Raw genomic sequence first — 21101 nt, 5'->3', positions numbered from 1 at the left:
ACTGTCAATTAGGTACAGATTATATAATAATGTGACAATGTGATGATTTAATCTTGAAATTATGTTGCTATTTTGGTAAGAAACTGTACATTTATGTATTATTGCTATTCTCTAAAAATAGAGCAGTAATGTGTATAATTTACACTTTAAACTGCGTATTAAAACGGTTAAATGATTGAGATACTTTTGTGTTAGATTTCTTCGTATAAAGCTTAGATTTTAAATAGTTAATACACAAAACGTATGCTCTATGTATAAGAATAATAACCATTTATTTTTCATTGCTTGGACATATTGATTAGAAAATATTAAAATCACAGAATTTACCGAAGATGTAATTTCGTTTCCAGCACTTTCATCGCTTCATTGATTTCTGGTGTAAATAAACAAACCCGACGATACTGATTAGAAGAATACAAAAAGTACAAGGTGAGCAATATGGTTTCTTATGTGCAAAGAAGCCTACACCAAGCATCACGGTATTGATATTGGCAAGGGTTTCAGTGCACTATAGGATACTATAGTGTCAACTGTTGCAAATTATATAATTTAGCGTTTTACAATGCACATCTCTATATTTGACAATGACCCCCAAGGTAATCATTTTATACGATCCTTCGAACCCAAAAAACTTGCAACACAGTGAACTCCCAAAAAGATGTTTGCATGTGGGGTAGACAGTTTGATGATCTTTGATGTACTCGTACATGATGATTTATTCTTTGGAGTTGTCAGGAGGCTGATTTAGAAGGGTTGCCATCCTTTTCTGGGAAATTTTGTGGGCCTGCACTTATGAAAATTTCTGGATCCGCCACTGGTTGTTGGACCATAATAGTCCCAGTATGGACACAGTGGTGATCAGCAGTCATTATAAAAAAGATGTGGTATGATTGCCAATGAGACAACTGTCTACAAGAGACCAAAAATGACACAGACATTAACAACTATAGGTCACCGTACAGCCTTCAACAATGATCAAAGCCTATACAACACAGTCAGCTATAAAAGGCCCTGATATGACATGTATAACAATTCAAACCAGAAAACCAAGGCCTTATTTATATACAAAAATGAAGGAAAAACAAATATGTAACACATAAACAAACGACAACCACTGAATTACAGGCTCCTGAGACCTGACTTGGGACAGAAACATACATAAATAATGTGGCGGGGTAAAACATGTTAGCGGGATTCCGACCCTCCCCCTAACCTTGGACAGTGGTACATGTAAACAGTAAAACATAAGAACAAACTATAAAAATCAGTCAAAAAAGCTTAACTCATCAGATTGCCAATTGATATATCAAAAGCACTGAAAACTTCATTTGATATGTCTGATTTCAATTTATTCACATCATCAGGTCTTACACTTATATATTTTTGTATATTTTTTGTGATGAACATTACTATTTGGTTGATTATGTAGGAAATCACTGAAGCATGACTGGAGAAGTCGCCCCCCCTCCCCCAGCCCCCCCCCCTTATTGTCCCAGCTGACCTGAGAATCTGTCCTTTTATAACCATTAACGTCATACAACAATAACTTTTCCATTGTGGCATCATATATTTTGTATTAAAACATCAAAATTTTACATGGAATATATGTGATGTAGTGATGAGATATAAATCAGGAGATCAATCACTGGTTTTAGAAGTCAAGAATTTTTATATTTTACTTATTTGGGTAGATACATGTACATGTAACACAACATTTATCTTGTCATAATACCTCTAGTACGCTCAGTGTTCTTCATGAAAACTATCACACTGATTTTAAATCATTATAGGAAAGCACAGTGTATAAGCAAATATTTCAGGAGGCAAAGAGTCTATTATAGGCTGACTGCAATAGTCTTTAAAGCTTAGTTCTTGTCAACTTTCTTATTATTTCAAACATTTAAATACATGTAGATGTCTCCCAAATTTGGTGTATTTCTATTAGCTTTTTTTAAAGTCATTTTCATTTATTTTTCAACCCGGCCCAGAAATATGTTTAATATAGCTGATTTAGAGAAAGGCGACCTGGGTCACCTCTAACAAAGGCTATATTTATTGTCACTGCAAACATTTTACCTGTTCAACACCAAATGCTGTCAAGTTTGCGGCCCCTGGCCATGGCTCTTTTTTTTTCATTATTCATCTTAGGCAGCAACCATTTGATTTTCTGGGGGGGGGGGCTATGGTTTTTTTTCTGGACAAATTTTTTCGCGACAAGTCAAAAACAATTTTTTCTTTCAATTTTAGCATTACATATAGTGGCAGCTGAGGGTGAAACAAACAATTTTATTTTCTCAGAATCAAAAACAAATTATTTTTTTCTCCAAAAAATGGAAACAAACTTTTTAAAAATGTTTAAAATGTATACATTTGACTTTTTTCTAGCTTCTCTCATGTGATAACCATACCTTTTTGGTCACTATTTATGTGTTGCGTTTAAATATGAATTGTAACACTTTACAGTGACTGAACAGGTAAAACAAATACTTCTCAAGAAACAGAAAAAAGAAGACTACTTGGAACAGCAGCAGACTACATGTATGTACATGTATGAATAAAAACTCAGATCGGAATAGCATGGAGGATATGATATGTCCTTGTGAATAAGCAAGGAAAGCTTTTAATATAAATAGTGCCTATTTTTTAATTTACTAGATTTTTCATTCATTATCTGTGCAAATTTCAACATAATTTGTCATAAATCCTTATCTAACTTTACTCAAACTTTCAGTGGTGGATCCAGAATTAAATTTTCATAAGCGGGAGCCCACTGACTGCCTAAGAAGGGGCAAACTCCAGTCATGCTTCAGTGATTCCCTATAAAAACAACAAAATTTTTCCTAAAAAAGGGGTGGCCCAGGTCCCCCGAAAACCCCTCTAACTCCACCTCTGACTTTAATTTAATATGACAAGTGTTTCATTCACCAAAAAACTGGTGCGTTTCTGTGATAAATATCATGCACAATTTTATAAATGACAATTGCAAACTGCCCTATTTTTCTTATCACAACCAATCAACTGATCATGCTGATACTGACATTACCAGAGAGTACACATCAAATGAAAAATCACAAATAACTGATACATATTATCAGATATACAGAATTAAATATGTTTTATATTTATTACAAAAAAATGTGTTCTCAATCTTGTAGATAGATATTACTGGATCTCATATACATGTAAGTACCAAAGACAACTGTCTATCCAAGTCACAATTTATAAAAGTAAACTATTAAAGGTTGTAGTTTGGTCTTCAACGCAAAGCTTGGTTCACACCAAACAGCAATTTTATATAGTCCATATCAATCATGACAATGGCGTTTGGGGTTAAACATGATTTCGTAGGTAAATAATATTGCCATGGAACTTTTTTCATGAGAGTGTTATAGTCCATAGAGTATTACTTCCTGTTTGGTGGAATAGTGAAATAGAAGTCAATACGTTCTTGCTCAATCCTATGTCGCTTTGAAGGTGTCATGATTGTAATCCTCAGCTTAAGCAATGTCTTACTGTAATTTGAATCTCAAAATGACTGAGCGACGTTTTTCGAAGCATTGGTCAACTCCACCATAGCGAATCACATGACTTTGACAATCAGTAAATTCCAGCGAAAAATATCTCTATAAGTAAAGAATTGTCGGATAAAAATTAAATAATAGAGTACACAGGAAATGGCAAAGTTCACATAGTCGTGTATGATTAATCATTTAAAAAAAAAACGAGCAAAAGGGTGGGGGATGGGGCGTACACACTTTACGTCCCCCTCTGGATCCGCCACTGCCTTCTGTTGTTGTCCATTTTGTCAAGTAGTAATTCTCAAAAGTATGTGTAGGTTATATGCTATTTTTATCAAGTTGATTATAGACACAGAATACATTTTATTATAATATCATTCCCCATTTCCATTCTCAATTTTATTAAGTCTCCTTCCATTATAACACGGGTCCACCAATAATACAACAAAAATGACAAATAAGTAGAAAAAAAGCGCTATGTTTTCACATTGGTTGAAGTGCAATATTCCAATAAAAATAAACTACTCACAAACCACTGATCTCAATATAATCAGCTAAAATACGGCAAGCTTTTTAGAAAAGCTATTACTTGTATTTGTTGTTACAATCAGTGTTCTTGTGTTAAACCTGCAGATAGTATATCCACCATTAAAAATCTATTTTCATAATCGGCAAAAAACACTGTGAAGTGGGAGATGATTATGTTGGACACAAGGGCGCACTACGTTTGCGCGCATTTGGGGATTAAAATCTTTTATGTTTGCGCGCAGCTTTTGATTACATTTGCGCGCATTTATCTTACAGGTAAACTCAGGTAAAAAAGGGTACATAATGAAATATAAATAATACAAAAATTCATTAACTTTGAAAATATATTGTAATCATATATTGTTCATATTGTATTCTAAGACAACATATAAAGTGTGCATGGTAAATTCTGTTATAACTAAAGGCATACATGTAACATCATTGCGATTTTTCAGGGTGAACAAGTACCCCGAATAGTGATCTCTTTAAAATTCTAAATAATCTAAGTTAGTTCGTAAAGATTTGTCAAGGCACGAACATTTGAGGATGTTTTTATTATAGCAAATCGGGGGTAAAATCATTAGTATATGATGAGTTTTTACTTAAAAATAATTGAATAAATTTATAGATAAATAAGTGTTATTGCCTAAGCTTACCTGAGTTTACCTGTCAAATAAATGCGCGCAATTGTAATGAAAAGCTGCGCAAAAGTAATGATTTTTGCGCGCAAATGTAATGGTAATGCGCGCAAACGTAATGCACCTGGACACAATGTAAGATGTTATGAGTAATTATAATGTGATGATGTGTATAGTTTAGGAGTTATCATAGTCTTAATCTTATGTTGTGTTTTGTGTATAACTGTTTGTCTGTTTGTCCTTTCCTTTTTTAGTCATGGTGTTGTCAGTCTGTTTTCGATTTATGAGTCTTGATGTCCCTCTGGTATCTTTCGCCCCTCGTCTAAAGTTTTAAAAAATATTAAAAAATACTGATATCAGATACATATAGTACAATTTGTATTATATGTATCTACTGATATATATGAGTTGATAGGAATGCTCCTCCTGGGAAGGGGTATATTGACATCATGTGAGTATATACTACCAATTCTTGAAATTTGTATAAATATAAATATTTACAGAGTTAGGGTGATGACATGAAAGCTCCTGAAGATAACCAAATTTCGGCGATCCCTTACGAAGGTTTCAAAAGGCCGGTGGTAAGAAAATAGACGTTTTAGGTATAATGATGTTTTCGAAGTTTGCGAAAAAATTACCTACGGTCTCTATGATCGGGAAATTTACCCATAATATTTCATATTCAATTCAAATCAATGTTTTATAATAGTCTCATCTCTCAACAAGTACATATATACATTTGATATTTATAAATTAACAATACTTCTTCTTAATAAAATGCCAGCTATTTTATACAGAATTATAAGAGACTTTTACAATGCATATATATGATACATTACAGCGCTATTTCCAATACATAAAATGTCTACGTCCTCATAAAATTGAATAACAAGATTTAGCATTTATATACTAACGTAGATCCATCTATACAACTGTTTCTCTTTTTTGCGCAACAAGTTGTACCTTAAATTACTTAACCCATCATTTTTCCAAACTGCATACGTATATGTTAAAAATTTCATCCTAAAAAATTAAGTTATAATAATGTATTGAGCATCTTATACAATATCAAACATAACAGAAATAACAGCATGCCTTCAAATAAGTTTTTATACAGTTAAATTTTCTATATATATATTTGATTATTATTATAAAAAAAAAAAGATCTTTAATAATAATATCAAGTTAGTTTCGCACAGAATATGGGGTCTAACAATATCCGTTGAACTAGTCTAATTAGAACTTTTGTCTTTGGTTTTAGGATTTCACCGTATTACACAGTTTTGTGAGGCAGACAAATTCAGCCTTTAACTGATCAAACGGTCCTTTAATGTGAAAAAAAATGCAGATCGGTCATATATTTACGGCAGTTTTTCACATCTATGACAGCATAATAAGAGTGAAAATGCTATTTTTCGTTAAGACACACACGATTTTTATCATGTGCATAGCTATTTTTCGTTAAGATACACACGATTTTTTTTATCATGTTCATTAGTTTTCTTGTTTGAATTGTTTTACATTGTCATATCAGGGTCTTTTATAGCTGACTATGCGGTATGGGCTTTGCTCATGGTTGAAGGCCGTACGGTGACCTAAAGTTGTTTTAAATTTCTGCGTCATTTTGGTCTCTTGTGGAGAGTTGTCTCATTGGCAATCATACCACATCTTCTTTTTTATATAGACGTGCGTAAAACATATTGTATCTTGTTTAATAGACACGTAAGTGTAAAAAAAAAAAAGGTAAGTGATCATGCATGTTTCGCATATACAAAATTTTCTCAAAACGTTTCATAAACAGAATTAAAAAAAAATACCTTATAAAGGCTGTTTATTACGATATGGAAAATTTCCCAAAAAACTAAAATGTGACTTAAAAAAAGTAACTACCCTTTAAAGACAATTTCAAACAATTTGTTTATCATGTTTTCTAACTTAGATCTTCTTCTCTGAATATACTACACTAAATTAAACCAAACATAAGCTGAAAGATTCTCAGGTTATCTAGAAAAAAGTTTGTGATTTATTTTCTGTTTCCTCAGAAAACGTTACCGTGATGAAACAATAGAACATAGGATAAAGTGTTTTTTTTTACTTGAATCTCAAAACCAAAACATTTAGAGCAAATTCTACAAGAAGTTAAAGTATTCCTTATATAAAGGTCTACCTTATGTGAAATTATCAGCCAAATCGGGTATCTAATGTTTAGGTTATTGCCCTTGAATTGATGATTTTAAGGATATTTTGCAGTTTTCAGATATTATCTTGAACGAACATAATTATAAATAAATTGTACACAGCAAAAATGATCAGCAAAAAACAATTTCAGCCGAACTTGGGCTGAATGAGTTTCAGAGTATCTAGTTTAAATTCTGTACTCTACCTTGCTAGTATATTAAGAAACATAGCCACCATTGCTAAAATGGAACATAGGGGTAAAATGCATTTTTTTGCTTTTGAAGAAAATATGACAGATACAAAGAAAATGTAAATGGCATTTTTAAGCCCTCATTTATAAATATTGAAATAATCATAATAATATAATAATCATCGAAGAAAGATTTAAGCAAAATATTAAAGATGAGCGATTCAGGCTCTTGAGAGCCACTTGTTATATTCTTATTCTGTTATTTCAGAAATAATTCTTTTATGTCACACTGTATGCTCATTTTAACATTAGTAGGCAACTGTTTATTTGTGTTTTGGGGATACTTTGTTGTCTCAGAAATATGACCTATATTATCTTCTTTTATTCGCATTTAAGATAAATGAAAAACTGGTGCCGGATATGATAATGGTTTTTCGAAATTTAAAAGTTAACACAAAAATATATGTCTAGCTTTTATAATCTTTTTTGACATTTCTACATGGCAAATTCATAAAATTATCCTTGTCCAATATTCAGTTGTTTTTACATCCCATTTTGCAGATATGTATTTGTATTTTCAATGTTCGGCCTGTGATTTTTAAAGGTTAAGTTTTAAAAGGAAGAAAGGGTTTTGAACATGATATCAATAATATTATTCGATTTGTCTAAAATTCCAAAATCACATGTAGTTATGACCCATTTCATATTTACCTATCATTGCTCTTTTCAGCAGGAACGTGACTCACACTACCACAATTCCCGAAATCTTCAAAAGGTCGTAGCAATTCATACTTGTGAAATTTTATTCTAAAACAATATTGAAAACGATAATTAAGACCTCATTACATGTTCTCTCCGGTCTTACTTGTAAACTTATCACTCCTTTAAATAAACTTATTCTAAAAGGTAACCAATTCAACACTGTAATAAGATCATTGAATATTGTTTTTATTGGTGTAAATATTGATTTTGTTATCAGTAAATTAAAAGCAAACTAAATATTACTAGTATGTTATATACATATATACATTCATGGATCTACAATCTGTCGATACCTGTAACTTGGCATTACACAAGGTCATGTTTTTCTCTGACTGTTTATGACGTCTTTACACTAAATCCATTGGATGTTGGATGTGTACAGATTGATACTTTAGCCTTAGATACATGATTTTTTAATTTTTTTTATTAGTTGTTAGTGGCTTTGAACTATCTGTCAGATAACTGCGAGTACTCTCAGATCTGTTCCTAGTGTCGGGATGTACAAGTACCCGGCCACGTCCACTTGTATTTTTGTCCATCTGATGAGTTAAGCCTTTTTCAACTGATTTTTATAGTTCGTTTTTATGTTGTACTGTTATACCACTATCTCAGGTTAGATGGAGGGTTGGTATCCCGCTAACATGTTTAACCCCGCCACATTATTTATGTATGTGCCTGTCCCAAGTCAGGAGCCTGTAATTCAGTGGTTGTCGTTTGTTAATGTGTTACAGATTTGTTTTTCGTTCATTATTTTTTATATAAATAAGGCCCTTAGTTTTCTCGTTTGAATTGTTTTACATTGTCATATCGGGGCCTCTTATAGCTGACTATGCGGTATGGGCTTTGCTCATTGATGAAAACCGTACGGTGACCTATAGTTGTTAATGTCTGTGTCATTTCGGTCTCTTGTGGACAGTTGTCTCATTGGCAAACATACCACATCTTCTTTTTTATATTCAGGAACAAAGGATCATGAGAGAAGTAATAAATTCATAAAATCCTTACAAATTTCCAGAATATACATAGGATCAGTGCCAACCTTTCATAAAATCTGTCAAGATTTGTTTCTAGTCGAAATAGTCTCTACAATGGTTTCCCCAGACATCTCTAGGAAAGGGTTTTAACAGATATAAAAAAGAAGATGTGGTATGATTGCCAATGAGACAACTCTCCACAAGAGACCAAACGACACAGAAATTTACAACTAAAGGTCACCGTACGGCGTTCAACAATGAGCAAAGCCCATACCGCATAGTTATATAAGGCCCCGAAATGGTAAATGTAAAACATTTAAACGAGAAAACTAACGGCCTAATTTATGTCTTAATTATAAACGAAAAACAAATATGTAACACACATCAACAAACGCCAACCACTGAATTACAGGGTCGTGACTTGGGACAGGCACATACATACATAATGTGGTGGGGTTAAACTTGTTAGCGGGATCCCCCCCTAAGTATGGATTAAAGTCAAATTGTTCTAAATATTTGAAGAGATAACACAAAACTGGATGTGAACAACTAAAGCATGGATGCAATTTGGATACTCCTCATTACAGAATCATAGGATCGTTTGGTTGGTCAAACCTATTTTCCATGTTCCAATATGAATTCAAAATTAACTTGGTGAAACTATATAGTAAATAACGATACATCTACAAAATAAACGTAGATTGGAAACTTTTGTCTAACTGAAATAAAAAAAATTAAAAAATTGGGTATCCTCGCGTTAATCTTGTAGTGAGACAAGTCATAATGACAGCTTCTCTACTATTAAACGAGAAGACCACATTTTGTGTGTCGCTTCTATTCCTTCCACAATAAATTCATCATCATGCCTCTGTGTCCTAAAGGTACCATGCATAGTCGCATTTGTCATCCTCGCTTATGATTATTCTTTTTGAGTTATTTTGAAAGAAATCGATAAAGGCGTCCCGAAATTGTTTCACTCATCAGTTAGACTTTTAAGTAATAGACTAGGTGCTTGGGGACAGGACATATGTGTTTTCGCTTTATCTGTATACTATGCATACATATACTATATTTAAAGTGTGCAATGTATTTGCTTTTTACTATCATTTCCAAGTTTACCATCAACGGCGGTCATATGTAACATGCTTAACTTTTACTTCATTTTTGGCTACTTATATGTTTATTTGATTCAACTTATTCTGTACTATACATATAGGGATATGCATTATTTTTTTCTCTCTGTTTGGGCTATTTGTTTGTTATCTTTATCAACCACACTTGCATTAAAATTAACGGATTTGGAAAAAGGGAGAGGGCTAAAATAAATTGGTCTGCCTCCAAGTACCTTTGACTTTTGATACCTTTCCTAAAATTCTCCAGTCATAAAATCTTTTACCAAAATTCACAGTTTTCATATTTTCATCCAAGCTCTAAATGCCCGCGATTTTGTAGGTGTGTTCTAGTGACGTTAAAAAGTTTATCTAACAGAAAAACGAGAGAAATAAATAGATACCAAGGGGGTATTAAAAATGTAAATATCAACAAAGAACACTATGACCTTGAGACGAAAACATTAACCAAGCAATCCACACAAAAATAAAGATTGAGCAAAACAAAATAACTTAATATCCTTTGGTAACTATTTATCACAGTGCCATTTATACAGATGCCATAATGAGTTGTCCTTTAAAGCAGGAATTTGTCAAAATACAACGTTGTACAGAATAAGATTTATCTTAAAGATGAGGAATATTGTTTTCCCAATAGTGTAACATGTATTGTTTTCTACTGAAAATAACTTTACCTTCTATACAAGTCATCATCTTCTCCTCCCCATCCGAAGAACTGATTGGAATATCCGTTTATTTGTTCGAATTGCTCCTTTGAAAATGTAGTTATTCCGCCTGTGAGCTTGTCATACAGTAATCTGAAATATTCCGAGAGCTAAAACTTCAAACAGACCTCAAAAGTAAAGATAATGAAGCTGAATCAAGTGAAATCAAGTATTTCTGCAATTAGAGGGCTTAAGGACCACATATTAGAAGGACAAGAGTTTAATCTTATAACCTGTTTCCTCAAATACTTACAGTTAATTGTAGGATAACATGATGTTATGTTACAACAACTAAGTATTTTGTCCAACTTTATCAAGCAGGGATTGGCAGCTGCCTTGTCATGCCGATATACCATTCAAAATTATATTCATAACGATCTAAAACAGGGAAAGCAGTTTTTTAAATACAAGTATGTTGCAAGGTGATAGATCCAAACTTCATCTCATATACACATGTATATTGATGATGCTATGATACTAAACCCTTCACAGGAGGGATTGTGCTTGATTTTCATATGATAAAGACACAACCTTTCAATCACTTTAATTCAGGTCTGGATATTGCATGTCAGTTACTGCTTATAGTCCTTTGTTAATTTATTTATCATTGTCATTTTACTTAGTTTCTTCTGTTACCTTTTTTGACATATGACTTGGACTCCTTTTGAACGGAGTTTTACTGTGCGTATTGGTGTGTATTTGGTTATTCTACAATGGTTAGAAGTGTAGAAAGAGGGTTGCGATATAAAAAAACACGTTTCTCCGCGCCACTTTTTTACGTCTATACCAAGCCAGGAGCCTCCGGCTTTTACTAGTCTTGAATTTTATTTTTTTTTAATTTTAGTTTATTTATATGTTTTGGAGTTATAAGTGTAACTTCATTTTTCACTGAACTAATACACATTGTTTTCTAATGAAGCCCGCCTCCGGGTGCAGGATTTTCTCACTGTGTTGAAGGCTCATTGGCGGCCGTTGGCTCTTTCTGCTCTTTGATCGGGTTGTTCAACCGCTGAATTGTTTAACCGCCCAAAGTACATGTGGTTTTTTAATTAGATATAAGAAGATGTGATATGAGTGCCAATGAGACAACTCTCTATCCAAGTAACAATTTATAAAAATAAACCATTATAGGTCAAAGTTCGGTCTGCAACACGGAGCCTGTATTTGAAAGGAATTTGTATATCTCAGTTTTCGGTTTTATGTGAAGCGTTTTGTGGGCTGTCCTTGTATTTAGATATTTTTTTTGTCCTGTTCATGTTTTTATATGCATTTTTGACGTACTATTTCCGATCGCTCCTTTTTTTAGCTTTTTACTTTCCCACACTTATGAAAGTAAACATGCAATATTCTCTGAACCATACATTTTCTTGTTAGATTTCAAAGAACTTATATATTACTTATCTTTTATGATGATTGTTTGTAATTTCATGTTTTTGTATGTTTTTGCAACTTCAAGTTTACGGTTTTTATCTGTTTGGATTTTGAATAAGGTAATTCGCTGACAAAATCATGAAGGAAAGGTTGTTTCATTAAATGTTTGATTATAAGGACATCATTTGAGCCTGTTGTTCACTGGTTGTTGTTTGTTGTTCTGGTTCATCTTAGTTCTCGTTTCTCATAAAGACAGATCAGACCGTTGGTTTTCCTGTTTGAATTGTTTTACAAACATTCTTTTGGGGTCCTTTAAAGCTCCTTCAGTGTGAACTCATGCTCTGTGTTGAAGGAAGGCCGTACTTTGACATACAATTAGTTACTTTTTATGCATTTTGAATTGGATGAAGGGTTTTCTCATTGGCCCTTATACCACATCTTCTCATTTATATGTATTTGTTTTTCTTTCACGTTTAACGTGCCTTTCACTCTGATGTACAATTGAAATAAGGATTAAAAAAAAAGACCAGAACAGATACAAATACTTATCGTAAGTTAGGAGCGACAATTCACTCTTGTTAATACAAAATATAGTTTTGATGCAATTCTGCAGCACTGAGATGTCCAAGGTTCTTGATTTGTTATTTATTGAAAACACATTTGTGACGTTTGGTGGACTTCTTTGAACAGGCAATCAGTTTTCCTAATAGGGACTAAACGATACCCCTCTTATTATCGACATGTGCCTTAGTGTTCTAAAGTAGACATCATACAAAGTCCAAAAAGTAAACAGATAATGTATTAACCTTACCCCACACATTCGGGTACACGTATAAATGTGATGATCTGAGTTTGTGACTTAGATCAACATATTTAAAAGTTCTACATCCTTTCAGTATTTCTTGATAAAACATGTAAAATTGAAAGGAGATCTTCATAAAACACAGCTGAATCAATATGAATGATTTCTTAACTTTGTTTTGTTTTACAAATGGATACTTATTTACATTTCGAAACAGCATACCTTAGATTTTTTTTTAGAGAAAACATCGTTTGACAAAATTGGAATAAGTATAACGTGCATCATGTTGAAATGACAAAATAGCTTGGAATGTACTTATAAAGAATGCAGTAAGATGCAAAATAATGTAGTATCTTTTTATCTTATTAAGTCTGTTTGATTTGTTCAAGCATCGTTGACAATATAACGGAATTAAAGTATGCTTAGGAAAGTAACCACATAATTGGTGGTTGTCGCTTTGACATATTCACCTTTTCCTTTCTCAATTTTTTTTTTTACAGAGTTTGTCTTTAGTGCCGTGTGGAGACAGTAGAGTGCCTCCCCGTTCTTAAGGTTTATGCTCTTATATTATACTAGATTATGGAGTGTGTGTCCGAGCGAGAACTTCTCTATGTTCATTACTTTAGGAATATCTATCAAAAAGTAGTATTTTAATATTCAGCCCCATTAATCTATTTAGTCAGACGTCAGTCGCTACCTTGATATACCCTATCTTTTGTTAAATTTGTCGGGTAACTTATGACAATAAGCATTTGACGTCTTGAGCCGAACAGTTTTATCATTTTTACACAATTTAATCTACTGTGTGATGGTTCATATTCTGGACGCCAGTCTTTGCTCCTTTGTAATAAATCTACATACCAAAAAACAAATATGAAGCTTAGAAATGGAAAAATATTAAATACTAAACTCGTTCAAAGGGTATCTACACGTCTCAATCTTCAGAATCGCTTATCTAAAAATACTACCATAGCTAACGTTTTTAACAATAAAAATCGTGGTTACCCTTCTATCGATAAGTGTCATGCCAAAAAATGACTTACGTGTCCCCGTCTTTCCACCAACAATACAGTAAGGTCCACATTTAATGGTCGCACATTTTCTCTAAATTTTGAAACTGATATTACTTGAAAAACAAACAGTATTATTTATTTACTCACATGAAACAAACCGGGATGCGGTATTCAGTACGTAGGTGAAACTGGGCGATATTTATCTAAACGCACGCAAGAACACCTGTATCGTTTTAAAAGACCCAATAAATTCAAAAGTATCATTTATCAACATCTTAAGAAGCACAGTCATCCTATTAAATATTTAACAGTTCAACCTTTAGAAGTAGTAAATAAGCAGCCTGGTGAATCTCATTCCAAGTTTGTACGATCACGAAAAATAAATGAATTAAATTGGATTAAAAAATTACAGACAGTCTACCCTCTCGGTCTTAATGATAATATCATGGGAATTGGCAATATATCAAGAACCGATTCTGTTAACATTTTGGATATAGTTTCTAAAACTGTTCGTAAAAATCGTTCTCATGGACGCAGAAAAAATCGCAATCAAAGAAAATTTCGGACCAACCATACAAATATTTCGGACCTAATTTCCATTTCAAAAAACAACGGCAGACATTATCTGTTAACCAAGCTTTGTTCTTTACCTATAAATAAATTAAATAAAATTTTAGAGGATTGCAACACAATTTCATATTACAGTCCTAAGTATGAAATTGTCCAAATTATAATGGCATATTGTTATTCTAAACTGTTTCCAAAAATTGATCGCCCTGAAGATCATAAAAAACATTTTATTAAAATAAAGTATGTCAATAAAGGTTTTGATTTTGTAAATATTGCCGGTATTTTTAACGACCATTCTGTTAAAGACCAAATTCCTGGATATTTTGATAATACTGAACTCCCTCTCATTTGTTATATTTACAAGAAATCTACCCGAAAATATGTGTTTAATTATAGCCAATTGTGTAAAGATGTAAATATCACTGAAAATACACCTATGTCGTGTAATTGCAGTAATTCAGAATACACCTATGGACCAATTTCCCATGTTATAACAGGAGACCTTAACATCGTTCGCGACCGAGAGTTAAAATCATTCCTCAGTAAAGGACCTAAATATCGTCCCCCATCAACTATTAACTGGAATGAGTGTCGTAATATCATCAACGACTCACTCCGCGCCTACTGTTTGAAATGGGTAAAACGGGAAAAAGCTGACAAAAAATCTTTGGACTCTTTTTTTAATTCAGTAATGAAGATAGTTGATATTCGAATACAACATTTTAAAGAACATTTTACCCTCAACAAAAACTATAAAAACCCTATTTCGCGTATCAAAAATAAACTAACAGAACTAGCCAAGGAATTTGTTTTTGTCCCGGCTGATAAAGCTGCTAATAATATCATTATTGTTTGACGTAAATTTTATATAGAGGTTCTGCAAAAGGAAATCACGAATTCACCAACATTCCAACTGACTTCATTTTCAGAAAACGACATCTGTAACAAACATAAACTTTTAGCTACTTCTTTACAAGCAGAACCAAACACAATGAAAGTCCCAACTATGTACTGGCTTCCGAAGCTGCACAAAAAACCTTACAAATATAGATTTATTTCATCTTCCAGCCATTGTTCAACTACTAAATTGTCTGTTTTACTTACTAGTACACTTGGTACAATAAAAAACCTGATAATAAATTGTTCAAATAAGGCCTTTGAAAATAGTGGAATTAATTACTTTTGGAGTGTCAAAAACTCGTTGGAAGTACTTGATAAATTGCATGCATATATTGGTGATTTTGAATCTGTTCAAAGTTTTGATTTTTCTACCCTATATACCACTTTGCCTCATATTCTTATTAAGAAAAAATTCACATCCCTAATTAACTGGGCATTTAAAAAGTCGGAATGCGAGTACATATGTTCAAACTCTTTTAGATCATTTTTTAGTAGCAATAAACAAAAGAACTATGTCAATTGGACATGCTTTGATACTATTTATGCACTTGAATTTTTACTTGATAACATTTTTGTTCGCTTTGGAGATTCCGTATATCGTCAAGTTATTGGAATTCCAATGGGGACTAACTGTGCACCACTTATTGCGGACCTGTTTTTGTATTGTTATGAGTTACAATTTATGACTAAAATTAGCAAAGACCCATCAAAACAACATTTGATACAAAAATTTAACAATACTTTTAGATATTTGGATGATATATTGGCTCTAAATAATGACGACTTCAGTATGTATACTAAAGAAATTTATCCTGTAGAACTTACTTTAAATAAAGCTAATGATAACAATGACCACTGCCCTTTGATAAAAGAGATGATTTTTCATTTCCTATTGTTAATTATCCATTTTTAGATGGTGACGTTCCCTTGTCACCATCTTATGGTGTTTATATATCTCAACTTGTACGATTCGCTCGTGTATGTAACAATGTATTAGATTTTAGCGAGAGAAATTTATGTATTACTGAAAAATTACTACACCAGGGTTTTCGATATCACAAACTGGTCAAAACATTTACTAAATTTTATCACCGGTATAAGGAAATAATTCGTAAATATAACTCAACATGCAGACATCTTATACGTTCAGGTATTTCACATCCAAAATTTTATGGAAATATTCTTTATAAAGCACAAAAATGTCAGTATTCTCCTCAGAAACTAACAAAACCTCTAAATAGACTTATTAAAAGGGGATATAGTTACGATACTGTTGTCAGGTCATTAAAGATTGCATATTTTGGCTTTAACATTGATTCACTGATAGGGTCTTTGCATCGGAACTAAACACATTTATTTCTAAAAAAACAGTTGTTGGCATGACACGGGTTATGTTCTTCTCATATATTTTATGATAGTATGATACTAAACCCCTAACGGGAGGGATTGTACCTGATATTCATATGATGAAGACATAATCTTTCAATCAGTTTAATTGAGGTCTGGAGCTGGCATGTCAGTTAACTGCTAGTAGTCTGTTGTTATTTATGTATTATTGTCATTTTATTTATTTTCTTTTGTTACATCTTTTGACATCAGACTCGGACTTCTCTTGAACTGAATTTTAATGTGCGTATTGTTATTCTTTTACTTTTCTACATTGGCTAGAGGTATAGGGGGAGGGTTGAGATCTCATAAACATGTTTAACCCCGCCGCAATTTTGCGCCTGTCCCAAGTCAGGAGCCTCTGGCTTTTGTTAGTCTTGTATGATTTTAAATTTTAGTTTCTTGTGTATAATTCGGAGTTTAGTATGACGTCCATTATCACTGTACTATTATGCATATTTTAGGGGCCAGCTGAAGGACACCTACGGGTGCGGGAATTCTCGCTACATTGAAGACCCATTGGTTGCCTTCGGCTGTTGTTTGCTCTATGGTCGGGTGGTTGTCGCTTTGACATATTCACCTTTTCCTTTCTCAATTTTATTAACCTACCGGTATCCGAATTGCTCCACTTTAACTGCCATGTGAATTGGGTTGTCAGAACATATGTAAAAGTTTCTGTCATCCTCAGGTAGAACATCAACGTCGTGAATTACTATACAGTCGAATTTCATGTCAGACAGGGCCTCTTTGAATCCAATATTTGCTAGTATACCTCTATTGAATGGCAGACCAGATTTCTACAATGTTTGGTATTCAACATTGTGTAAATAGATACTCGTTCATTTTTTATAGAAGGTATGTGTCCTTTAAAAGTGCTTGTGATAATGGAACAGGTACTATTTACTCTTCCGGAACACCTGATCGAGTTAAAGTCATTTCATGTTTTGGTTTCTATAGTTTATTTTATTTGTATTTCATTTTTAGGGTTTTTATACTTTCATTTTTGTTTGCCATTTCGATGATCGTCTATATATATCTTTTACTGTTTTTATTGTCCCTTTGTTTGTATCTTTTTCCTTATCTCATGTTTTGATAATAATAAAATTTCAATTGAAATAATTCAAATTTAAGTAGGCATATAGCTTATCTTTTAGTACATTTGTTTTACACTTCACGTCAGCGACCCAATCATTAATATTTATTTTGCTTGTAAGAATCTCACTTGTTCGATGACATATATCACAAATTCTAATTGTTGTTGGTGTATTCTAGGTATCACATTATTCAAAAATACTTCGAGTTGTCTTTGTCTATCTCTGTAAGGCACAACAATTAATTGCTACTTTTTGTACGGCTGTACAGTTTGGTGGTCTATAATATCCATCTTTCATAAAGGAGTAAATACTGTTTAAAATAGTCATGTTCAAAACTTGTTTATTGAGAGGCATATATCCATCTGAAATGTAAAAAAAATCAAGGACATGATGAAAAATGCTTATAGCTAGTATGGAAATTTTGAGCATACTTTTAAACGAACACGAGTAATTGCCTATTATGTATGTGAATGTAAAAAATGAAGATGTGGTATGAATGCCGATGAAATAAGTACGCCTATAATCAATATTGATGAATTTAAAAATGCATTTTATCTACATTTTTGATAATAAATTCTTCGCCGTTGTGATTCGTGTTATTCCATTTATGATTTTCATATATGTTCGCATTATAACCCGTAATGTATGCACTAAATTCTATTATGCGTTTTTTTTAAATTAACAAATATTAATTAACAAATATAAATTAACGAATATGCAGTGTACAAAAACAAGTATATAAACATATTATTATTTTTTTAAGGTTTAATTTCGATATCTTAAACGAGAAATAAGACGACAACCTTTGAATTACTAAGTTAAACACCAAAAGAAATATGATTTACTAATCATTAGAAAAGTCAATTGCGTTGATGTTAAGGTGGTATGGGAATCTAAATAAAAATGACATAATTTGTTTATTCTTTCCCAAAACGTACTATATATTGTGCATTTTCTCAAGCTACAGGTTGTGACAAAATGACATATTTTGTATGGATTATACAGGAAAAACCATCATTATGTGATAGGAAACTAAATGATATGGTTACGTTACGGCTAAAATACAAACTAGGAAAATTCCATGTAGATTCCGTAAGAAAATGCACTATTTCAGAGTAACCTCCCCTTAAAATGCAAATTAAAAAAACATTAAAAATCAAGCATAAATACTCTTTACAACGGATGCCACATGTGGAGCAGGATAATTATGCTTACCCTTCCGGAGCACCTGAGATCACCCCTAGTTTTTGGTGGGGTTCGTGTTGCTTATTCTTTAGTTTTCTTTGTTGTGCCATTTGTACTATTATTTGTCTGTTTGTTTTTTTTTTCATTTTTAGCCATGGCGTTGTCAGTTTTTTTTTCGATTTATGAGTTTGACTGTCCCTCTGATATCTTTCGTTCCTCTTTTGTAGATATTAATATTATAAGTAATAATCTTATAAATTTGTTAACATGGTTATCTGCATTTCTGCATTAAATTTTGTTAATTTGATTGAAAATCTGGCCTTATATTCTATTTTTGTACTATACAAGATGGCAAAAGACACCCATACCACTTTATCTGACTTGAAAATATCTTACAGTCCCATTATCGTTTCATGAAATGTGACATACATGTATCTGACTGATTTGAGTTGGCTTGAGGAACACGACGAGAGTCACTTGTAGGGCAGGAAATTCGGAGCACATCAATTCAAATATGGATTTTGGTTGCTCAATCTTTAAACAAGTTTGTAAGTATCCTACCATTGGGGATTCTTATTTTTTTTTTCTTTGGACATGTTTTTTTCTAACCTTTTCTTTTAGACTTTCACTGTCGCGTCGTTTGTCTTGTCTTAAGATAGTTTGGTTGGTATCGTTTGTTGTCACTCCTGATACATGCATAATAATGATTATTTTAGATTTCTATTTCTGGTATATATCTTATTTTGTTGTGTTTGTGTCTCATAAATGTTTACTCTACATCTATTCGATTATAATAAAGATAACACTTAATCTGCATTCTACTTCTCTTTTAAGTCATTCAATTTTCAACGTGCTTTATGTAAAGTTATATCATTTTCAATTTGTGTTGTTCTATCATTCTGTTTTGGTTGATTGAGTAAGTTTTATTTACAACTTTAAACTGTTTACAAGTAGCTAATTCTTATTGAAAATTGGTTTAATCCAAATAAAATACTCTCTTAAATTAAATTAAAATTAATAAACTTTATTATTATTTCCAGCACCCGGCGTTGACGAAGTATGTGAAAACCTTCAGGAACACGATGGAAATAATTTTCTACGGATGTTAATTTAGGTATCACTTCATTTATTTACAAACAACACACATCATATTTAATACATCATTACGTAAAACAACGGATAAAAAGTTCAACGATTTCCGCACTACAAAATGCATTGATTACTTCTAATATGTTCATACTTACTGATATTATCTGGTGGAAACGAACCCATTACATCCATACTAGTTTTCAACATACTGTGGTTTGTGTGAGTGGTATGATGGCCGTCATATTTCGATTTAGCTAAATTTAAGTGACTTAAAATGAATGAAACAATTATATACAGTACAGAAATAGTCAGAAAGATTAAGGTTAGATATTCACATCTTTTAGATTTACAGCAAGTTCTGCTACGTATGGCCTGCAATGCATGACATTTTATTTTGAATAAACCTATGGATGAAAAAAACCACAAACAGTCAACTAGGGCGGTATCGAGTGGTAATTAAAATTAGACCCATTACTCTCCTCAACCAACATAACACAAAATGTACCTCATATAATAGGAAAGAAAAGTAATTATAGTAGTAGTAAAAACGTTTACAATTAGGGTTTTGCTATTCCGCTTTTTCGAACGACCATCGGTTTTCACAGTTTAAACTAAAAAAGATTGGAAAATGAAACAATTGCAAAATTGATAACGACAAGCAGTAATGATGCAAGCATACATATCATATTTTATGGTATACAAAATTGGCCTTGAATTAAAAAACATGTTTATGTTTTTCACTTTGAAGTATACTAGTATATATCATAATAATAGCTACAATACTTCCAATCATGATAGTTCGAAAAGTTAGTAAATTTAGGCAACAGTAATTTACCAATGGTCAAATTTCGTTAGTTAATTAAGAAGAAACAAATCAAGGGAACGAAGTTAACGGATATAAAAAAAACTCCTGAGAGAACCACATATAGATGCAAGATCGGCTGTGTTGATATTGTAAGCTAAAGAGGTAAATACAAAAAAGTTCAGAAAGAACAATTAGGAGATAACTGTATTTTAAGCTTGGCCTTTGTAAAACGTAGATTTTACTATCGCAAATTGAGTTTATCTA

At 32.3% G+C, this 21101-nt stretch overlaps 1 long non-coding RNA gene across 1 annotated transcript; it reads right to left on the bottom strand.

Annotated features, from left to right (window-relative positions):
- Window positions 1–5484: 5484 nt before the first annotated feature.
- On the bottom strand, window positions 5485–20253 carry LOC143043227 (uncharacterized). Its single transcript, XR_012968260.1, has 6 exons — window positions 20188–20253; window positions 17887–18120; window positions 17274–17461; window positions 10593–10715; window positions 7764–7859; window positions 5485–5707 (listed from the first exon to the last, which is right to left on the bottom strand). It is a non-coding gene; the product is annotated as an uncharacterized LOC143043227 (long non-coding RNA).
- Between the last annotated feature and the right edge of the window lie 848 nt (window positions 20254–21101).

Source organism: Mytilus galloprovincialis, chromosome 8 (genome assembly GCF_965363235.1).
Source record: "Mytilus galloprovincialis chromosome 8, xbMytGall1.hap1.1, whole genome shotgun sequence".
NCBI classification, from domain to species: Eukaryota; Metazoa; Mollusca; class Bivalvia; order Mytilida; family Mytilidae; genus Mytilus; species Mytilus galloprovincialis.
The sequence above is the reverse complement of the archived record's forward strand: the minus strand, read 5'-3'. Positions and strand labels throughout refer to the sequence as shown.